The following is a 22948-nucleotide window of genomic DNA, read 5'->3' on the forward strand; positions in this document are numbered from 1 at the left end:
TGTGAAATTGATTCCAAACCAAACGTTGGTATTTCATGTGGGAGAAAATGTCTTGGTTAGCTGCTTATGTACAGACTGCATTTTTAGAATAATGATGGCAATATCATGCCAGCCATGTTCACTTCCAAAAAAGCAAGATGAGTTCCAATTTTTCCTAAGCCTATTTTGGGAAACAGTGGTTCTTGGCTCTTCAAGAGTTAGCATTAGCAAGGAATTTAATTGCCTCATTAGAAAGACTAATTTGGCAAATCAAATCAAAATGTTGTATCTGAGCTTTACAGTTTAATTTAATTTTGAGTAATTTTCAAGACACTTGGGAAGGCGGCATTAACCACGGATGTTGTGAATGGCAATTCCAGATGGGCTGGGGAGCTGGCTGCATCACAAGCAGGGTTTCTGGGTGTGGGGTTCTTCCCCAGCTTGTGTGGAATGGCAAGTGGGATTCAGAGCATAATCCCCAGTCCTCTCCAGTAGCTGGTGGCTAAATCTTTCTCTAGAGAAAGACCAGTCAATGGTAAAAAGCATATGACAACTCCTTAGTGATACCTGGATACAAGAGCTCTCAAAATGAGCAATAAGCTGATCAGAAAAAGCAATAACATCTGAAACAAAGGCAGGCAATTGCTTGTCTATTGAAACAAATACACTTACTTCCTTTTGACAGCACTCCCTGAGTTGGGACCAGATGTTTTGTAATCTAAATTGCAGGTATTTACTGACTGTAACCATACCGTTGAGGACTGTACAAAACCCCAGTTATTTCAGACATTGACAACTATCGTTTTTTAAACCACTTAAAATCACTCGATTGAGACTTAAGTATTTCTAATGGACAATGAAGTTGGATTTAATGAATATGCCTGGTTTGAGTGGTTTCCAAATATGCCATTTAGCTTACATACTACTGTAGCCATCGCTTATCATCACTTCCTTAATTTGTAGCTGCCTTTGTATACCTACTACATTTACTCATACAAAGACACACACACACTGTGTGAGTAATTCTCTGGAGGGGATATTGTTGTGTAAGTCAAGAATGTGCATATTTCTATTTGAGACTAATGAGTCTAATGCACTTTTGAGTTTAAAGATGGATTAGAAATCCTTGGCTTTCAGTAACTGTCTTTTTCGTTCTACCTCTCTTTTCTGGGGAGAATATTTCTACATTACCTTTCATGTTGACTCGTGAGTGCTCCAGTGATTTAAAATCTATTTCAAGGTAAATCTAGTACAGTTTAGTACTGCATTGGCAGTTATATCACCACTGATTGAACAAGGGAGCTCAGCATACAAAAACATCATTCAGCATTGAGGGGCGTAATCAGACCAGGGGAACAGAGCAGACTGTTGAGTACCTGGCTGTTGTAATGCATCTAACTTCTGGTGGCACAAACTGCACAACGTGATGTACTTGCTCAAATCAGCATAGGACTTTGTGGGAGTATAGATCTATACGGCACTCAAAGAATTTGGCATTCCTCTGTAAGCCAGGTAACATCTCTGAGATGGAGGGCAGCAGGCTGCAGTAAAAGTGGCTATTTGAGATGCAGGATCACTTGGACAGAGGGAGATGGAGTGCAGGCGCTACGGAGCTCTGGACAGGTTTCATCAGTCAGAAAGTTTTGCATCAACATACAGAAGGGAGACTTTCACTCCTGAAGTTCTTTTTTTCCAAAGGGTATTTTTCCCAAGCATGTCAAGTTTGCGGCTTGACACAGGTTCCTGCCTAAGGACAATATTTAATCAGATGAATCCAACATTTGTGCACATGCAGCTCTCTGGGCATCCCAAATGACACTGAAGTAAAGTACTGGGAAAAGATATTGAAAGGACTTACAGTTATTGCGGCCTCACCTCAAGTACTGTGTGCTGTTCTGGGCACCACAGCACAAAAATGACATTAAACTGTTGGAGAGCATTCAGAGGAGGGCGACGAAGATGGTGAAGGGCCTGGAGGGGAAGACTTCTGAGGAACAGCTGAGGTCACTGGGCCTGTTCAGCCTGGAAAAGAGGAGGCTGAGGGGGGACCTCATTGCGGTCTAGAGCTTCCTCGCGAGGGAGAGTGGAGAGGCAGGAGACCTCTTCTCCATCAACACCAGTGATAGGACCCGCAGGAACAGGGTTAAGCTGAGGCAGGGGAAGTTTAGGCTCGACGTCAGGAGGAGGTTCTTCACCGAGAGGGTGGTTGCACACTGGAACAGGCTCCCCAGGGAAGTTGTCACTGCACCAAGCCTGTCTGAATTTAAGAAGAGATTGGACTGTGCACTTAGTCACATGGTCTAAACTTTTGGGTAGACCTGTGCGGTGTCAAGAGTTGGACTTGATGATCCTTATGGGTCCCTTCCAACTCGGGATATTCTATGATTCTATGATTATTCAGTGATATGAGCCACTGCAATAACAAGTTGTCCATCTACAGTTGCCATGTAGAGTTGAGCTCAAGACTAAGTGAGGCCTTCTGTGGCTATAAAGGTTTATGGTTTTATTTCTTTCTTATTTTAACCAGATTTTATACAGTAGATAGTGTGTGCACTGTGTATATGGGGAAATGAAAGCAATTACTACTTTAATAAACATTCAGCAGAAAGTGATTACTTCAGCCCACCTGCAGATGGGTTTTAATCCATAATGCAAGCAGTTACAAAGATACTCTAATCACCTGCAGGAAAGCAAAACAAACAAAAACATGGCAGGAAATGCCTATTTCTGATTAATCCCACAGAACTGAGATTAGCCAAAGCAAGCTGTGTGACATAACAGGAACAGAAAGGCCTGAGGTTAGCCTCAGGAAAGTTAGTGGAGTTTTTAAGTTAATTTGGATCCAATACGTTCTTTGTTAACAACCCATTCCAGGATTCACAGAGGTATGAGATGTAACCTCCTAATTACTGATGTGATTAGATGCTGTACCATCTCTTTTATTAACACTGACTTCAATGCAGTCAGTATTTTATCCTTTTAACAATATCTGCCTCCCAGAAATTCTGCTATTTTGTTCTCACCAGTCTTCTCTCTCTTCCATTTTTCTTTCAATAGTGTTGGAACTCTGAAAGCTCTTAGGTGAGTCTCTAAGATAATAGCTTGCACAGCATCCTCTAAAATAAGTAGCTGTGTGGTCTCACATAAATTGAGAAATGTTTCAGCTTACTTGTTCTGTAGCATTTCCTGGGTTAAAGAAGGAACACAACACTGTCTGGGAAGGTTATCTGTATTGTTTTGCTAACCTACGTGTTTATTCAGAATTTACATTGGCATGGCACTAAATAGATCTGCAGTGGTATCCACCATACTGCTAATGATGGCATTCACATTTGGGAATATGTGATTAACTTCACTTGTGTCGTAAAATAGTATTGCTAGTACAGTCTGAGCCATATTCATAGCCAACAAAAGCCTTATTTTATTCTTCCTCTGTGATTTTGTTTCTTGTTTAAATCATACGTCGCAATTTCCTTATCTTTTCACTGAAATCTTGTTCAAGTTTAGAATAGGTATTTATGCATTGATTTAGTCTGTTCTCACAAGAGGTTTGCAATTAATTAAATTTGATCCAGCTTTTTTTTTTTTTCAAACTTAATGCATGCTGTTGTATAAGCAGTCCCAAATATCTACCTTGAAGTTATATAATTTTAAACTAAAAATAAATGGTACAGAAAGTGCACAGTTTACAAAATGGAAACTAGATATGATCCACCCTTTCTTATTAAAAAAAAAAAAAAAAAAACAAAAACAAAAAAACATATATAGTTTGAATATGATTTTAAGGCATAAAGCAAAGGTAATCACGTTCTGAACAGTAATTTCTGCTTCGAAGTCTATGCTTGCTTGTGTTTAGTAGCCTCTTATGTGGCAATATAGGTTGCTATCTGCTCACAAAGCTTTAGAGAGAGCATCTCCTCAAGTTTCATGACCTAACTATCATCATCACCATGTTTTGTCTGCTGTTTTGTTGTTTTGTTAAACATGTGGGAAGTTACAGTCTCCAACTGTAACACTTCTCTTTCAGACTGCCCAGACATGATGCGTGCAACCTGGCTTGCTGCAGCAGCAGCTCAGAAATTTGGAAAGCCTATTAGTTTAGAAGACCTCTGTATTTACATATTTCTGTACTGTTACTGGCATGTGTTCCTATCTTAGGAACAATACTGCTTCTACAATGTATTCACAGATTTTAAGAGAGAAAAAGGAAGCCCTTTTCTTACGTGGTCAAAGGTGTGTTAATTCATGCTGCCTTTACTTCTAGCAGCTCTTGCAGTCTACAGTTCAACCGGAGGCCTTCTTTGTATATACACATACAGGGAGAGACGCCTCCCTGCATATGAGTAGATAAAACAGCCAGTGTTGGAGCGCAGTGCTGCTCAGGCATTAAGCCAGGAACAAAACCAAGCTTTTGTTTGGGGAGGCAGTCTGTTTTTCCTGTTTTCTCTCACATGATGTGCTAAAGTCAGTGCACCAGCACATCTTGTTCAGAAACCAAAGTGCCAAGCTGGTGTGCTCTATGTGGCAACATCTCTTAGTACATGTGTTCTCACACGGGCATAAAATACAGATTCGTGGTAGATCCCGGTACCTTATCATCAGAATCCATGAACCACTGAACATACATATAATCTGACACAGCAGAAGACAGACTTGGAGAAAATGTAACATACATGCATCATAGAAGCTGGTGAGTATTCCTTACAGAACAGAGTTTGCTCTTTGCAAGACATTTCATGCATCTCTATATTTATTCCTCTTTCATGTACCCTGAACACTCCTGACTTGTGAACAGGAATTTTAGTTATTGTAGACATACACAATTCCCTTAATTTGCTATGTGCCTAAAAAATGAGCAAAGATGCTGCAATACACAGATGTTCTGTCAAATATGCAGAGCAAAGCAACAGCAAGTGTTGACTCTTGTTGACTCTTCCTGCAACTATCCATAACGTCTGCCTAAGGTGGCTTTCTGTTTAGTACCTGCTGCTGTCAAGTTTTCTGTTCCAGGATTCTTCTATAAGCGATGTTTCTGCTATCAAAATGCTTGCCCAAAGCAGCTGATTTTATTATTCTGATATATAGCAATTAATCAAAAGATACTAAATGCATTCAGATTCTTTTTTTTTTTTTTTTTTCCCCTCTAGGAATTTATGGACTTGTTTTTCTTTTAAGTGATTAATTAGAGAAGCCTACATATCTTCTCTGCTTAGCAGATACATGATTTTACAATAACTAGATAGTAGCAATGTATTCTCCAGAAATGTCCATAGAAGTGGTAGATGGGCAAGATCCCATTAGTAAAATGAACCATCCCAGGGGAGCCCTGTGACTCAGTGACTCTAAAACTCAGGCTTTTTCTTCCTCGGCTGGCCAGAGCAGTCATTGATTACTGGCTTATGCCAGCAGTGACCGACAGTGCGATTCCAGACCTGGTCAGAGAGGGAGACTGACAGCTGTGCCCACCCGATCTTCAATCCTCTTGTGGTAGCCTGTCCTGGGGGTGGGCTGGGGAGGAGAGGCTTTTCCTGCTGTCACAAGTCCTGCATGGTGCTTGGGGCTGCAGGACCCTGCAGGTCCGAGGCAAAACCTAGTCCTGCAGCACCTGTCAGGTGCTGTGCTAAGGGCAAGTAATGGATCGATTGCACAGCTGGGCAACAGCTATTCATGTATCAAGTCCTCTTAGCTTTCATTACCATCTTTTCTTTAGTTATATTGTAGCTTCTTAACTGTGCTGTCATTTGGCTCACAGATAGAGCATGATTCAGAAAAATGCAAATGTCAGTGATTATTAGAGGTCAAAAGTGGGAAGACTTTTTAGTCTTAAGTTAATAATAAGTTAGTAATAAGTTTATCATTCTGGATTTTGATAAAGAACAGGTCACCTTTTTCCTTTATTTCTTAAAATAAAAATATTGTCAGAACAAAGGAAAATGTTCTCTGTTTTAGAAATGAGAAGGTGATTTCTCATGAGTTTAAACAGTAGAAGTGCAAGGCTGGAGGGGATCAGTTCAACACCAGCTCCAAAATACCATGATTATAGGCAGTGCCAAAATGCATGTCCAGTTTCAAAGGCTCCATCACACATTTTTCCATGCCTCCCAGTGCCCCATGCAACACAGAAGATTCACTGGTCACTTTTATCACTGAAGCAAGGCTTATAGTAAAAGGCTGGAAGCCACAACTGCAGCATGCCACAAGAAGAGTGAAGCAAAGACAAAACCACGGGTTTTCCGATTCTGCAAGCATCTTAGGTCCATGGATATTTGTTAGGCAGGTCTGATGGTGGGAGCTTGCCTCTTTCTGCATCATTGTTCCTCCTTTGCCTCTTCCACCAGCCCTGTCTGATATGGAGGAAGAATTTGGTGCTGAGCAAAGCTTTGTACTGGTCAGTAAAACCCAGTAACTGTTTCAGTACTTCAGGATGACATCGGCTGCACGTTTTAAGTAAAGGAAAATTGGTGAGCTAAGTTAACAAGCAATAAAGGGTTAAAACTTAGTAGCACATATTCTTTAGGAAAAAAAATGTAGGGAGGAGGGTTGTGGTACCTGATTTGTTTATTTTTGTAGCTGAGGTTTTTTCCTCTTGTGACGCCAGCTTGCCGGAGCAGTGCTCCATGCACAGAAGGTTCATTTACAGTGGCAGGCAGGCAGCTGTGCTCTCAGCTCTATTTAGTTTGTGTTGTGATTGATGACTTGAGTGGGAGATGTGAAGAGTGAATTAACAGCTTTAGTAAAAACACAATGTTTGTCTTCCTATTGACTTTCCACTTCTTGCTACCTTGCTGCCTTACCTCTCTCGGGTAGCCATTTCCATCTGTCTTGCTCTCTCACTGTGTCTCCTGGCTTTGAGGACTGCTTTCCCCCCTTGTTTTTGATTTTTTTTTTCTTTTTTCTTTTTTTTCTTTTTTTTTTTTTCTCTTCACTGCTTGCACACTAGTTCTCTAAACAAATTAGAAATCATTGCTTCTGCTGCCTGGGATTTGGGTGGAGGCCTGCTTCCTGTCCCGGGCACTGTTCTGAGGTGTGAAAGCCTCAGGAATTCAGTAATGCCCCTCGGTGAATAATTCATATCTGGAAGGAAAGAAGCCTTCAAAACACCTTTTCCAGCTGTGTTTGCCCTAAAAGGTGACTGAAGGAGATTGCCAATACCTCCCCCTTGCTTCCAAAGAGATAACAGGTTTAGCTTATCTCTCACAGAAGTGATGTAGGGTCCCCCCTTAGGAAGCCCCACTTCAACTTACAGCCACCTACCAAAACACAGGGATGGAGTCACGGCCAGCCAGGCCTGGCTCTGTAGAAGATAGTTTTGGTAAAGAATCAAAGTAGGGCATGTTCGAAGGGTAGTCAAGTTGTTAGGCTAGTAGCCAGGAATTCGGGAGACCGATGTGGAGGTTTTCTATCCTTTAGGCTTTTTATGCTGCTTTACCACTGTAACAGAAGCAGTGTCCCTTCCCCACAGAAAAAATATCTTAATGGTATTTATTTCTTCCCTTTTGTTTCTTCCTAGTGCCTGAACGTACACTATATAACGTTACTGAGTAGAAAAGTGAATTGTTTCACCACTAGCTTGAGATATATAGAAGTGTAGAGTTCTTGCTCTTCTCTTTTTATCATTTAAACATTTTAAATGCCACAGAAGCAGGGCTAAATAAGATCTCAACAGTTTGTGTAATTTCTACCCCGATACAAGGCCAGACAACTCATATTTATGAGTCCTCACAGATGTTTTCCTAATCATTCTTATTCATCTACAGTGATGAACTCTATCCAGGCCAGGCATTCTTGACTTCTACCATCCCAACCATGACTTTTTTTCCTTATTTTCTTAATTCTTGAATATTCTATGATGAAATTTAATCTGCATTAATTTTATTTATCACATACGTCGAGACTAGATTGCCTTTCCTCTCTGCAATATATTTTTATTTACTATTCTGCCTGCCTTCTGTTTTCTTACCTACAGGCTAGGCAGTCCATGTCATGCCACGGTTTTCATCCAGTTACAATAACTCCTTTCTTGAAATGCAACACACCAAAATTTGGCATTGTGCTCCATCCATGTAGGCTGAAAATGACACTTCCAGCCTGTGCCCAACAGACTACAGGCTGACTATCCAATCTGCCATTTGCCTTTTTCAGAGGATGACCTGCTGACTGTGGCTGACCTTATGCAAACCTGCCATCCAACCGATAGCTTCCTGGCTGGTGTTTGCTAGGCTGATTGCTCCTGTGTACTTGTAGCAACTTGCACTTGTCCTTACAGAACAGCATCCTCTTCTTTACAGACCAGTTATCTTATTTGGGTGGAATCAAGTCTGTCCACCAACATATTGCTTGTCCCCTTTATCTTCCTGTCATTCACCAATTAATAACCTCATTCTCCCGCTCTCCTGACTACTGACTGCCTATTCCTGATCATATAGCCATAGTAAAATACTCATAGCATCCCTGGCGGTATCTTAGCTTCTATTTGCAATAACCATTGATAAGTAAGTAATCTTTTACCAGTTTCACACCTGACCTCTTACATTTTAATCTAGTACTTGGTCAGTGTGATTGTAAGAATTTATCAAAAGCTTTCTGAGAGTGAAGTTACGGGATATATTCTCCTTTGCATACCCACAAAGCCTGATACCATATCATAGGGGGAAATAAGAGTAGTTCGATATTATTAGGTCTTAACAGGGGTTCACGCTGACTGCCACTACTGGACCTATTTTCCGTGCTTACAAATAGCTTATTTAATTATATGTGCCAATGTTTTTGATAAATGAAGTATGTTGTCAGGCCTGCAGATTCCCAGCTGCTCTGGTTTTGCTCCTTTGTAAGAATAATCACCATTTTCTCCCTTCTGCAGCTTTTTGATATGTTGTCGGTCCTCCAGAGATTTCCAGAGATAAGCAATTGCCAGGGGCTCTGGGATCTTACCAGTCTTCCTCAGGTGTTTGTATATTTTAGCATGAGTTGAACGCATTTAACCTGCCTAAGTACTATCTAACTTGTCCTTTCCTCGTTTTTTCCTTAGTATTAACTAATATTGTTATTTGTGATTTACCTTCTGAATTTTAGCATATAAAAAGCTTAAAGTACTTTAGTCTTAACACTACCTGTCACTAGATCTTTATTGGCTTAATGGACATGTCTTTTCTTTATAATTTCTCAAGATACTACTTCACTTAATATGACATCAGAGGCTGCTTTATAGGGATTCCTTTGCATCCTTTAGGGTAGGAAAAATGTTACTTTTATGTAATGAAAGCTGAAATAATCATGCATTTAAGAGCAAAGCCTTAAGATATCTAATATCGCAACAGTCGCAAAAACCCACCACCACTTGTAACATTTCCTACATAATGTAGGAGTATAGCAAAATACATGTAGACCAGCATAACATCTGGGAAACCAGTGTATAACTGGCACACTATTGGCATATTGTTCTTCATCCAGGCCCCTTTATAAGCTGATGGTGGATCATTGTGTCAAATTGCATTACTTCAAAAGTCTGTGTGGTGTGTCTATTTTGAAATCTGATGGGATTTAATTCCCCAAAGTCAGATTTACACTGAAGCAGAGTTGGGCTCTGGTTGTTTTTACTTCACTGGGTAGACATCCAGATGCAGTACAGAATCCTAAAAAATGAGAACTGAATTGAACCACATCCTTTGCTGCCAGGCATAAGGGTGTATCTGAAACTACAACAAATGAAACATTGCTGAAATTTATCATTGCCTAGTGGGGTTTTGGTGTCAATTTAATAACAAAGCACTGAACTAAATAGAAACAACCAGCAATATCTCTGAGAGGAAAATAACATGGCCGTTGAATTTTCCCGTTAGCGACATGAGTACTCTTCTGTTTTATTGCATCACTTTTATTCCAGTTAGGGGGTTTGCCTCTACATGCACATGAAATAAGGCTGGAAAGAGAGCAAATACGGCATTAACAGACTTGAACAGAGATGATAACGTTTGGCAGTGACTGGTGAAGTGATCAATTATGATGACAGCTTCACCTGCATATAAGAGTCTAAATAGTAGTTGAAATACACATATTAAGAATGGGGTGGTTTTCTTTTCATTTTTAAATGATAAATCTCACATGAATCAACACCCAGATTAATTGGTTACATTAATTCAGAGTTAGTCTTGTCATTTTCGTATTAACTGAGGTAAGGCAAAAAGATATTCAAAGATGACGTTGTGAATCTTGCTATTTTTAGTTTTTAAGAAGCAGAATAGATATTTTAGGAAGTTTTATATTTGTTTTTTATTCTTCCTTTTTCCAGCACAGTAGAGCATGTGAAAATGAAAAAGACTATATGCAATGCAGTAGCGATCTTTCTTCCTACTGTCAGTTAAAGCCGTGTGAATTGATTTTGCAGATATGGCATTGAAAAACAAACAATTATTCTTAACAGAGAGTGTAGCTCAGTAGGGAAATGGGAGAACACTTTTTTTTTTGTTTAAAGTGAAGCTATAGTTTGTGTAAGTTGCATAAAACTATGGTTTGAAATATGATTATAAAGCTAATTAGTAATTACTGTTTGTCTTTCAGGAGGAAAGAAAAGGGCTAGGTACTGTACAAACACAGGACATCTGCACAGATATTATCACAGAATAACAGGCTGAATGGATTTTGAAAGATCAGAGTTTATCATGCTGCCCCAAGGCTAGATTAACTATCCCTGTGTTATTGCTAAAAGATGTTTGTACAAGTCATTCTTAAAGGCCTCCAGAGATGGACACTCCACAGCTTCCCAGGGCAGTTTATTCTGGTGCTTTACCACCCTCCCTGTCATAGAATTTTTTCCATCACATTTAACATAAATTTCTCTCACTGCAGTCAAAGCTCTTTATTTCTTTTCATAGCCACCAAAGATGCTAGGAAGGATATTATTTGCTCTGTCTTGCAACAACCTGGAGCTCTGTTATTTTAGTCCTCCTTTTCTCAGCTCGCTTTTTCTTTGTGGCTAGATGACAGCAATTAATTCAGGCTCTTACAGGTCACTTGTTCTGGGGCTCTGGTCTCCCTCTCTCGTCTTGCTTAAAAGTCTTCTTCCCTAAAATGTATCCAAAGCGAGAAGACAGATCTTCAGTTGGGGTACACTGGCAGATGAAGGATTCCTGCATGATTTGTATGCGCTGCTCCAGTTTGTGTCCCAGTGAGGTGTTTGTTTTTTTCAGAACAGATTACATGGTTGATTCATGCTCAGCTGGTGATCCATTGCAACCTCCAAGACCTGTTACGAAAAATAACAGGTCTAACCCTAGCTAATCACTCTGTATTTTGAATTTGTGCAGCTGATTAATCCTACCTAAGTGCTGTACTTTTGTTTTGCCAAGAGAGACTTAGGGTGCATTTTACAGCTACACAGAGGGTTGAGGTATGGAAGAATAAAGTAGCTTAGACAAGATCACACGGAGTTTGGGGAAGAGCCAGGAATAATTTCTGAGTGGCCTCCAGTGGCCTCATCTGCCTCCAGTCTCCTCCCTGGCGTAAGTGGAAAATCATTGAATTGAGCACTGAAAAGATGGCAGGCTCTAATACATTTTCATTCTGACTCGTTTTCACTTGTTGCTGTTTTTATGGCCTTTGCTAACGCGACCCAACAAGATGAGTCTGTGCCAGCCATCGATGGGAATCTCCCATGCATTCATTCTGCACGTGACTATCTATAACTGCATACTAAAGCAAACGGCATGCTAACTGCACACTAAAAGCAAAAATCGCTAATATTGCATCATGCGCACGCTGCGTGAATTGCTAGCCTGTCAGACAGCAGCAACTTTGTGTTTCGTTTTCTCCAGAGTCTACTTCTTTCCTTAAGGAGAAAAAGAGGCAGGCATGATACAGACAGCAACTGGTATTCATCATGCTCCTCTCTAGCTTTGTATTACAAAAAGAGCAGGGGAGTGGGAATGCCACCAAATACTAAACTGCCTCTTTAGGAAAGCCAGCTGGGTACAAAGTTTTCAAATTGAATTTCCCCAGCGATGCTTCAGTGGGAGTTGTTGGTGTTAGGCACTCTAGAATAACTGGTTATTTCACTAAGTTCTCTAAAGGGAACAAAGTCTCTTAGGAAATCTGAATGGTTAGTTAAATACGAGTTGCCGGGTGATTTTAAAAATAAGGTATTTTAAAGAAAAAATGGAAACAAGCAAAAGAAGCTGGTAACAAGTAAGAAAGTTGTCATGACAACAGATGAGGTGGGCATACAGCAATACAGTCTGCTGCGTAGGACACATCAACATGTACAGTTTTAATCTCTTTGGTGTTGCGGTTTGAAATATTTAGCTTGACTTTGTTGCTGATGATTAGAAACATGCTGTTTGTTGTGAAAAGAGCCAAATGCTCTCTATTGTCTTCTATTCTGTTTTTCAAAATGCAGCCGTCATTCTGGTCACCAACTTCTTTAAACATTTATTTATTTATTTCCAGAGCAATATTTTCAAAAACAAATGTTTTCTAACTTCATCTGAAAAGTTACAATTGGTTCAAGTTATACATCGCTGCTGTCTTGTCCCAGAATACACAGGTGTCATGTTCCCAAGGTTTTGTTTGGTTTCTGGTCTGGAGAAGAGCATCCCTTGCAGGTAAACCAGTATTTTAAATGCTGCCAGGGTCGCATATGGCCTTTGGAGTAGGTGTGCTTGCTCAGCACAGGTCCATCTTAGGGTTAGAGTGTAGGTGAAAAGGGCACAACAGGCACCTTCAGGCTGATTTCTTTTGGGCTGAGATGAGGCTTAGCCTTAGCGCATGTTATGAGTGCATGTTTCGTTTTGTGATGCTTAGAAAGTCTTTGGGTATGACATGGAGCTGGGCAATTCAGTAAGTCTATCCCGGAATTTAAAAGTTGAAGCTTGATATTGTTTCATTCTTCCAACATATAAAAATTGTACATTTGTGCTGTATTTATCCTAACTGACCATCAAAATTCTTGCTAGAGATAATTCTCTATAATTACGCCTAATATTCCTGTTATCCAAGCACAGATCTGGAAACTTGTGATCAGAAGTATTTAGCTCACTGTTGAGACACTATTACACTAATGCAAAAAGGATGAGTACTTGTAAGTGATGCATTCTCGGACAGATGTCTGGCCAGGTAGAAATTAATCACCTGTTTTAGCTGTAGCACTTCCATTACTATGGCTGGTCTAGCTGTGGGTCAGCCAGGGGTGTGTCTTTTGGTCACCTTCCTCTATTGCTTTATTGCTTCTGTGCCTTTTGACTAGTGAGCTTTCACAAGCCTCTTTAACCAAGGAAGGAGCAAAGGGATATCAATTTAAATGATTTGGTTACCACTCTGCTGCTCATGTTGTTTGTATGTTGTGCAGCACATGTACATTAATTAAATACTCCAATGTGTTTGTGTGATTTACCGTTGGAGTCAATGAGAAAAATCCCTTTGACGTGAGAGATCTCGGAATATGGCTCAGTGGATAATGAAAGATGTTCCACAAATAATTTCTCAGCAGTTCCTGATGTTCCTGATTCACAGTATGGCTGCAAAACAGATAAAAAGGAACCAGAACTGCTAACCGCAGCATGCCCTTCTAATTAACTGTTTTTCAGATCCTATTTAATTCCTTCCCAGCTGAGCACTAGACAATAATCTCAGCACTAGAAAATAATCTTTTTTTTTTTTTTTTTTTTTTTTTCAATTAGAGGTCACATTTAGGAAAAAATGTACCCTGCAATTTTGTACTTACAATCTGCTGAAGGGTGCAAATAAGTGAATTTAGGTTCCTTTATGCTCAATGATGCTGTTATAGTTTTATTTTGATAACTCAAGATTTACTGTTCAAATAACTGGAGCTAATGAGTGGCATGCTTTGGTGTCAGTGCTTCTGCTTGCTAATGAGGAGGGAATTAAGCTTTTTGTCGACGTGCAATTTTCTAGTTTGTCCTTGGCATTGGCAATTGGCATGCACGAAGCAAATAAACCCTCAGCATTCCATCTGCTGCCATGCCTGCAGGCTGTGCATGACACGCACCCTTGCAGCCCTCCAATCCCCTTTTTCTCCTCACTTGTCCCCTCCACAGTGATCCTGTCTGTTGCAGTCCAGAGAGACTGAGTGACTTTTTTTTTTATTTTCTTCTCCCCTATTCTGTCTTTGTTTTCCTTTCTTTTTTCACCTTCTGAATGCCAAACTGTGATCCTTCGTTTTCCACCTAATTTTGACTTCACCTCCCTTTTCTCCTCCATGGGTATCTCAGGTCCCTTTCCCCATGTTTAGGGCCTGCTGTAGCCTTCTGTAAAATGCAGCAGTATGAGCCTACTCCTCCCTTCCTTGGCCACTTTGGTATTTCTTGCTGTCTGGGAAAGAAGCCCTTCAGCATGTCAGCAGAATACCCTTAGAAGGAAGGGAGGAGCATGCATGGTAGTTGAGATGGAAGTCATCGGGAACTGTTTAGTGTAGAGCTATTTGAAAGTATTGGATATATCCTTGCTTAGATACACTGGACTCATTTTCTCCTTAGTGTTTTCTGAATTTCCTCTGAATCCATACCTTCTTGTTGATTGGGCCCTGAAGCCTTGACAATGGAGCATTTGCCAAGTTCAAAACTGAGACCAGATAGCTAACTACAGGGCTATACACGTTGCTGTTTGTAGGGACCGGGCTCGTAGGTGCACAGCCATTAATGGACTACTGAATTGCTGTGGAAATATCCCTTTAATAATGTTATTTTAACCCAAACAAAGTTTTCTGTTCGTTGGGACTGAGAATCTTTTCTGAATTTTTCATTTTGGTATTTTTGCGGCAGACAAAGAGAGAAATTTCAAATATTGCTCCACTTGGCCAATTCCTAAACGGTAGAGAAAATATGCATAACACTTTCATGATATAAAATATAAAATATTAAAACAATACTGCAAAGTACTGCCATTCTTTTGATGCAAGCTAATCCTGACCATGTTCTCTGTAGACTCACCTATAAGCTTCTGACTTCTCTCATCTTTTTTCCTCTCTCTCTTCTCTTGCTAACAGAGCACTGGTCTCATGAGGAAGCCAGGACGTGACCCTGGAGGCTGCAACATGTGGAATATGACACCCTGAGATCTTGGCTCTCCTGCTGGTGCCCCTTTTTTAGGGAGCATAGGCACAGCAAGCAGCTCTGCCAGGGAGAACAAGGTATGGTGCTCTCTGCTTCATAGGGAGACAGTGGAGTGTGACCTACTTCTAACTCTCTGTTACTTAACTCCTAAGGCAGGGAGAATATCCAGGTAACCCTGCCCACTTCTGTGGGGAAAATAGGGGGAGGAGGTTGGAGGTCAGGCTGCTCAAGTGGGATGGGACACATATGAGCACTGCACATATTGTATGTCCCAACAGTGCTGGACCTGGCTATTTTAGTGGCGTTGAGTGCCCTGCACACTTGGTCTTGCAGTCATACTGCATCACCATCCATGTGTAAAGGGTAAAGAGAAAAGTATTTGGAAACAAGTCAGTGTCAGGGAGTTTCTGTGATTTAGATCTGAGCTGCTGCTGTAACATTCCACAGTTAGAAGTGCAGAAACTAGCTAAATCGACTAAAAATTCTGCAATCTCCACTGAAGTCCAGTGAGACCACCTCATCTTGAGAGCCTGTCCTTACCCTGTGATTATATCTTACATACTTGGCTGCTCCTGCATGGAAGAAATGCCTCCTCATAGCTTTGGGTTCGGTTCAGATGCCAGTTCTCACAAGGGCTAAATTTAAATATGGGTTTGAACATACGTGCAGTTGGGACAGAAACCCCACCCATCCTTATTGTTTCACGCCTGCATGGGGTGAGAAGGACAGGGCTTTCTTTCCCTTTTTGCCTGCCGATAATTCTGGGGCTGTGACCAGCTCAGGCTGCAGACTCATTAGAGAAGTGGATCCCAGGCATTTGGTGGGTCCTTGGCTTTCACTGTGTGGCTTGCAGTCAGCTCTTGCCAGGACCGATTGTACAGCTCAGTCACAATGTTTAAAGGGAGATAACAAATCACCCATAGAAATGATCTGTTTTAACTGCCATGGTGTGGTATATGCACTTTTCCAATGTGTAAGTACTACCAAATATTTCTGCCAGCAACAACAGCAACGCAGAGCTGACTCCCAGAGAAAGCTCAGGCCAAGACAGGCTAGGAAAAGCCTTTCTAGCTAAGCACTCTGAAAGCCTTCATGGCCCGCAAGTAGGGAAGGGTGAAAGGATAGCAATAATGAAAAAAAATCCTGTGAAAGAATAGAGAAAGATGTTTCCACCTCAAATGTAGCTGGTAATTGCAATGAACACTAAAGTGGTGCAGCTGAGAAGATCATTTGCACCTCCTGGTGGTAAATTGAAAAATCCTGAATAGTGTCAAGATCAGATAGGCAAACATTGACTAGGATATAACGAGTCTGCTTGGAATAACCTGTAATAAGACAGCAGCAACTTCCTGAAATCTGTCTTAGAGGAAAGAGAAATATATACAAAAAGAAAAGGCAACATACTAAAGGTTTAGAGCTCTTCATTTCTGAATCAAAAAGAGAACCACAAGGAGTATTGTTTTTAAAAGCCGAATTCCCAATTAAGCCATCTTAATACTCAAACTTTCAATGCATATCTTGCAAGGGAACACAGCGATGATAAACAAAACCAGGAAAAATAATCCTGGTTTTGTGCTGCACAACACACACACGCACAACAGGGAGTGCACATGCTCTGCTTTTTCACCCACGCTGATGCAATATACCTGCAAATACAAGACAGCTGGAAAATGCTGGTTGCATTAGAAAATAATATTGCCCAGTAGCCTTAACATCTTGACTCCAAGGGTGTTGTTTAGATCTCTGATTAGCTGCAGGCTTCCTGTGTGTCTCCAGCTCCTGTTACTCAGTTTGTCATTTGTAAGATGCCATTGTAATAAGTATCAAATAAGGTAATATGCAGCTGTGGACCCCCAATATCTCTAAGGACTCATAGGAGTGTCTATTCACATTTGTCTTGCTATGAGTGGCCTGAACACCCACACAAAAGGACTTCTCTAATTTTGAAATACGTAATCGGGTACAAATCAAGTACAGGATTTTCCATTTCTTCAGACATTATAATAGCTGGACTATTGAAAACCACCTAATGACAGTTCTACTGAAAAAAAAAAAAAAAGTATTTTGAACTTTAAAAAATTTTATGGGTCTCAAGGGGCTGGTAACTCTAATTTGGAAGTGTGACTTGGAAAATGTACAGTGTTCAGTCCTAATTGTTTATGGTTAGGGCAGAGTAGAAAGGAGTAGGGATTAGTTTTTCCATTGGTCTGTAACACAAATCAGCACTGACCTTGCAAGGTAGGTAAGAATCTTTTCTATAGGGCTGAAGCCTCTGTTAATGTAAATAAAATGCATGATTGTGTAGATTTCTCCTGTGTTTTTATAGCTTGGATGCACAGTTGACCTGATCTACTCAGAAATGTTTGCTGAGTTATGCTGGTCATAGGACACAATTCTTGGGATGTTGTAACTGTCCTTGTAAGCATGGTTACATTGAAGAAAAAAAAAAAAAAAAAAAGATTTTCCTGTTAAAACTTCATTTTGGGCTCTGGTCTAAGCTCAATCCCATGTGCACTGTTGTTTCACAGGTATATCTTTCAAGTAGAGACAAGGTCTTCAAGTTGCTAACAAAGAAACAGGGTGAGGTGGTTGACTCATGCAGGCAAAATCGCACGTTTTATCTAATCCTGCCCGGAGAGTGTTGTTAAGGTCTCCAGAGGCGCTGCACACATCGTGCTGGGCAGGAGCCTGGGAGGGTCCGTGAGTGCTCGGTAAAAGCCTGCTTCACTTTTGAGCATTGGATGGACAGCTGAACTGAAATTCCAGTTCACTGTGAGGTCAGCTGGACTTTATTGAAAAATGTAGTAGGCAAACAAATGTGCTTGGTGACTTAGGACAGACTCGAGCGTACTTTTTGCTTTAAGCCTGATAACAGGCCTTGGTCTCTGCAAGTTAATAACAGCTTCTGCAGCCAGAGATTGAGCTACTTGGAGGATATTCTCATAGGGAGGGAAAATGCACACTTGAGAAACAAAGAAACAAACAAAAAAACATTCACGAGCCTCTACTCTGTGGCAGATGAATGGCAGCTAGGACGGTGAGATCATTTGCTAGAGTGATTTTCAATGAATGGCACAACATTCAGCAGTATCTTAGTCATCTATGTTCTTAGTTCTTAGTCATCTATGTAGTTACTGAATCTTTTCCGGGGTACCGAGTGGCACCATCCTCCCAGGGGAGGATATGATGGCTAGCATGGGACCTGGAGCTTGGAAAGAGCTGAGGTGTCTCTAGCAAGCTGTGTTCAAAGCCTTTGTGCCCAATTCCCTGGGCCCCAGTGCAGCTGCCCTGAGCACCACCAGCCACGCTGCCATCCCATGGGTCATACGTGTGCCAGTGCATAGCGACAGGCGGAGCTGAGCTTTCTTCAGTGTAATTCAGGAAGTCTATGCTAGTCCAACTCCATCCCAGTTAGCTCCATTCACGGTCATTTTTATTTGCAAGCTCCAAATACACAACAAAAGGACCCGCAGTGCGGATTTGGAGTCTCCCTGGTCCTTTGCTTGGTGCTTTGTGTGCTCAGCACAGCCCCTGCCCAGGGGCAGCAGTCACAACGTTGACAGCGGGCAGTTGGCATCAGCGGGAGCTGGACAGTAGCACCATGTACCCAAAGCTGCAGGGATGGCTACAGCCCAGCTCCTCTGGGTTTCCTGGTGAACATGGTGCCTGACTGCCTTAAAAATGCCCATCTGTGATCTTGTGGTGAATGCACGTTGGAAGTATCCATGAAGAAATCAAGAACATATTTCAGATATGATTTGTAATTAGTGTAGTGTAAAAACTGAAGAAAAAAATAATTAAAAAAAATTAGTCTGTATCAAATAGCTCCAGAAATGTCCACCTTGAAAGGGACAGAGGTTCTGCAAGCATACACAGTGATTGTTTTTATTGTGGATGGACAAAAGGACACCCTCTCCAGTCTTCTCAGACAAACTTGTTGTACTTTATAATTCCTGAGAGCATGATTTTATAACAATTATATTCTTTTAGAGTAGGTTTTGGGAATGCGGTATATTTAGAAATTAAAATTATATATGGCTGTCTATACTGGGAAACATATACAGAAACTGAGATGCTACGTTCTGGTAACTGAAGCTATTAAATGTGTAACAGCACCCACTGCAGTCACAACAAATTACCCAGTTTTGATTTGGCCAGGCTATTGGTGCTAACCTGCAGCCCACACATCCCGGGCTCACAACCCTGAGAAGGGTGGCTCTGTCTGCACCGTGCTATTAACAGAGAACTGTAAATGTAGGATTTGCATACATTGTACCAGCCGCTGCAATGCATGATTAATGATAATGTGAACGGCAGTCTTAAACATAGCATATGCTGAAAACATCTCTCTTTGCAGACTATCTAGCAGGGGAATTTCATTGCAAGGTTTCTTCAGCTTAAAATCAGGTTGTGTTTACAGCTGATAATCAAACTTGCCAATTAAGAATAATAACCGCATATGTTTAACATCATGCTCATTTCCTAAATAGCTGACATGACCTTCTCTGAAACCTTACAAGCTGGTTATGATTATAATGAACAACTGAGACTGGCTGATGTTGTATAGTCTATTTAGGGTTATTGTCGTGTTCTAGCATGTTTTTTTTTTTGTTTGTTTTTAAACAAATTGCACAGGCTGTAAGGAAAAAGAGGGGTTCATTTCTGTAATTGCTAACTGTTCTGTTCACAGTGCACCACGTTGGCAGTTGAGCAGGCTCCATAGGAGCTAGATCTATTTTAAATAATAAGTCAGTTGGAATTTGCTGGATTTGAAGTAAGAGATCCTATAAAAGAAAAATTGCTTAATGATGTGGACAGGTGGGATAAGCGGCATGTAAGAAGGAGGGAGGGAACTCTGTAAGTTGGGAAAGCTTTCTTCTGTGACTTGAATGAGTCAAAAAAAGTCATACTGTTGAGGAGAAAAAAGATGGAGTGCAATACCGAATACCAAAACGCACAAAGAACAATGTAGCCTGCTTGATATAAACATATATATTGAGATATACCTGATATATATGACATCTTTCTGCTATTCTCAGCATTGGAAGAACCTTGGCTGAACTTCTCTGGTGTTGCAGTTTGAGAGGACATGGACCAGTTGGAAAGATTCAAAGGAGAAGCATCGAGTATAATTATAGAGGTCTCAAATATGACCAAGGAGGTAAGACCTAATCAAGTTGCATGGCTCAGTTTTTACAAGAGAAGCCTTTGGATAACACAGAGATAATCCTCAAGTATGCAGAAGGTAGAATCAAGCTGTGTAAAGGACAGAAATAGTCTCTACTAAAAGCCCATGGTTTATGTGATAGAAAGTTGTGATCTGACACTACAGGAAGAAAGATGCAGGTTAAACAATAGGGAAAAGCTTTGTAACAGGATAATAAAATATTGGAGTTTCCGTCTTTGGAGGTCTTTAAAAACATGTTAGACAAACATCTGTCATTAATGATATAGGTATAGATAATCCTGCCTGGGGCAGGGGGATAAACCAGATGACTTCATGAGGTATTTTCTTTCCCTGTTTTTCGTGATTCCACATTGAGGCTACCCTCACTTATGCATGTTTGGATCTGATCCATTAGTCTAGCCTGATATTCACATTCCAGGATGGGATTTTAAAAAGAGCTTTGAAAAAATCTGGTGGGATTTGGATGCCTACTTCCCTTTGACTACTTTTAAGAGTCCTAGCCTGTAAAAGTATTCTTCATCCAGACAAAGACAGATAATTTTCTGTATGTTGATATTTAAATCCTCTGACTAAATCTGTGTTTCCCTGAAATGTTTCTGCCTGCTCCAACATGCCCTTCTACATTAAATTGTTATTTTTCCAGATGAATCATGCTGAGAACATCCAGCATATCAAGCTGGATATAAAAATGTGCAGTCAGAAAGAAATGTGAGCTAATCAACAGCAGCTTTTGTATTTCTTCGTTAAATACAAAAGGGACCATTTCCAGATCTCGCCACTGGCTCTGGGTAACCCAAATATCTCAGTGAACAATAAACTGACCCAACCAGCAGACAGCCCCATGGGAAGCAGAGGTTTGGCAAAGACTGATCTTGCATGGAAATGGAGCAGAACATACTTAAAACGAATAAAGTAAACAACATTGTGAAATTCTGTTGATTTTTTCTTAGAAGCTGTGTATAGTGTCTGTCCTTTCTGCTTCCTCTGTGTTTTCTATTCACTACACATTTGGACTGCAGTATTGGCTACCTCAACTGGTTTTCTGGTGCTGTTTTATGTCCAGCAGTACTTGTCTTTCACTCTGTTGTTCCACTGATTTCTCTGAAGAGTCTTTGATGAATCTTACCTTTCATTTTACATCCTGAACAAGGAGCAAGTTATATTGTGGATAGGAAGTTAAGTAACTACAGAATTGAAAGGTACCTGCCCTCTGACAATTGAGGGAATAGGGCATTAACCCAGGAGCCAGTGCTACTTCTTACTCTAAGAGGCTTAAAGTCACGTTACTTAGAAGTGTACTTGCTAATCAAGGCACAGGGAAGTAGACTTGTTCAAATCTTCTGAAACTGGGTTGCCCTTCCGAGAGGGCATTTCTGGAGCAGGAGAGGAAGGTGGTAGAAGCACGGTCTGCTGCCCTGCAGGGGAAGGATTTCAAGGGAGGAGGGTACTTGCTTGCAACTGAACCATTGAAGTACCCGCCAGGGAGAAGAGCTGAATCCTTTCAGGCCACAGAGGGCCAATAATGTTGGTTTTCCACAACCTAAGGGACTAGGAGAGCCATTAGCCCATTTTATGAAAGCAACATTAATAATAATAATAATAATCTCATACAGATGATAGGACCTTCAGTGCAGAAAGCTGTTTCATGTTTGTGATAATTTGGGTCTCACAGATGCATGGGTTACAGCTCTCAGCCTGGGAAAGGTTATTTCAGGGACATTTCTTTGGCATTTCCTGCTTGCTAGTTTAGTGCCCTCCACATGCCCCCTTGCCCTGTTTCATGGGCTGGCTGTCAGGAATTTAATTGCAGCTCTCTCTCTGGATTGACTGGATAAGAGAACTTCGGGGAATGCCTTAGGACTGCATAGCCCTACGAAGTAGGTGAGCTTTGCTAAGATCTGCCCTACAGATGTCTCTCTGAATTTGTGCCCAAACTGTCACTTTCAAGGCTGTTTGCAATTCTTTAAGGCTGGTTCGCTTGCTTTTATCCTGAGCTTTCCAGGTCTCTCTCTGCTGTATATGCTTCCCTTTCCCGTTTTATCGTGCTATATTTCTTGCAACAGCTTCCCCCTTCCTTATCAGTTGGTATTCCAGCCTCTTAAAGTCCCTTTTTTTCCATTAGTGATTTTTTATGTATTCCCCTGTGGGGTGTGCTGAGAACACACAATTTCAAGCTCAGAGATTCACTCCTCAGCACCCATACAGCATTTAGGCACCCCATGTCTTGTCCTTTCCACACAGGGCATGTGGGCAGTGCCTCTATCACTCTTCCAAGGCTTGGGACAAGGCAGCCCTTCATCCCTTGCCTGTGGATTCCTTCAGACAAGGTGGCCTGGGACATCTGTGCTTGCTGTTTGCTCGCTCGGTTTTTCCTCAAGCCTCGGCATGGGCTCTGCAGCACAGACAGCTCCTGTGGAGGTGTGTAGGCGTGTTGGTGTCTGTGACTAAGTGTCAGGCCCTGTTAGACTGCAGTGGGGCAGGCAGATATAACTGCCTGACCACGCCTGGTCTCCTTAAACACAAGGATTGGCCTGTGAGCCTGGCCTGCTGCCCATCAACTACATACGAAAACCCCACTGGCTGTTTTGGGCTATTGAATGATGCTTTGAACCGTGACCATGGAGGACTTGCCTCGGTCCTACTTCCTGACAGTTCTTGCTCCAGCTTGTCCTACACCTATAGCACAAGATCCCTCATTTCAGACAGCACTCCTGTCCTC

General features: G+C 41.2%; 1 protein-coding gene across 1 annotated transcript in view; it reads left to right on the forward strand.

The window, feature by feature from the left end:
• The window catches only part of CCDC34 (coiled-coil domain containing 34), a 99859-nt gene that overhangs the window by 54815 nt on the left and 22096 nt on the right, over positions 1–22948 (forward strand). Inside the window, exons 11-12 of the mRNA XM_035328343.1 lie at positions 14975–15118; positions 20081–20202. The gene's annotated coding sequence lies outside the window, so the exon portion shown is untranslated. The remainder of the gene's footprint in view (positions 1–14974; positions 15119–20080; positions 20203–22948) is intronic.

This window comes from Oxyura jamaicensis, chromosome 5 (assembly GCF_011077185.1).
Source record: "Oxyura jamaicensis isolate SHBP4307 breed ruddy duck chromosome 5, BPBGC_Ojam_1.0, whole genome shotgun sequence".
NCBI classification, from domain to species: domain Eukaryota; kingdom Metazoa; phylum Chordata; class Aves; order Anseriformes; family Anatidae; genus Oxyura; species Oxyura jamaicensis.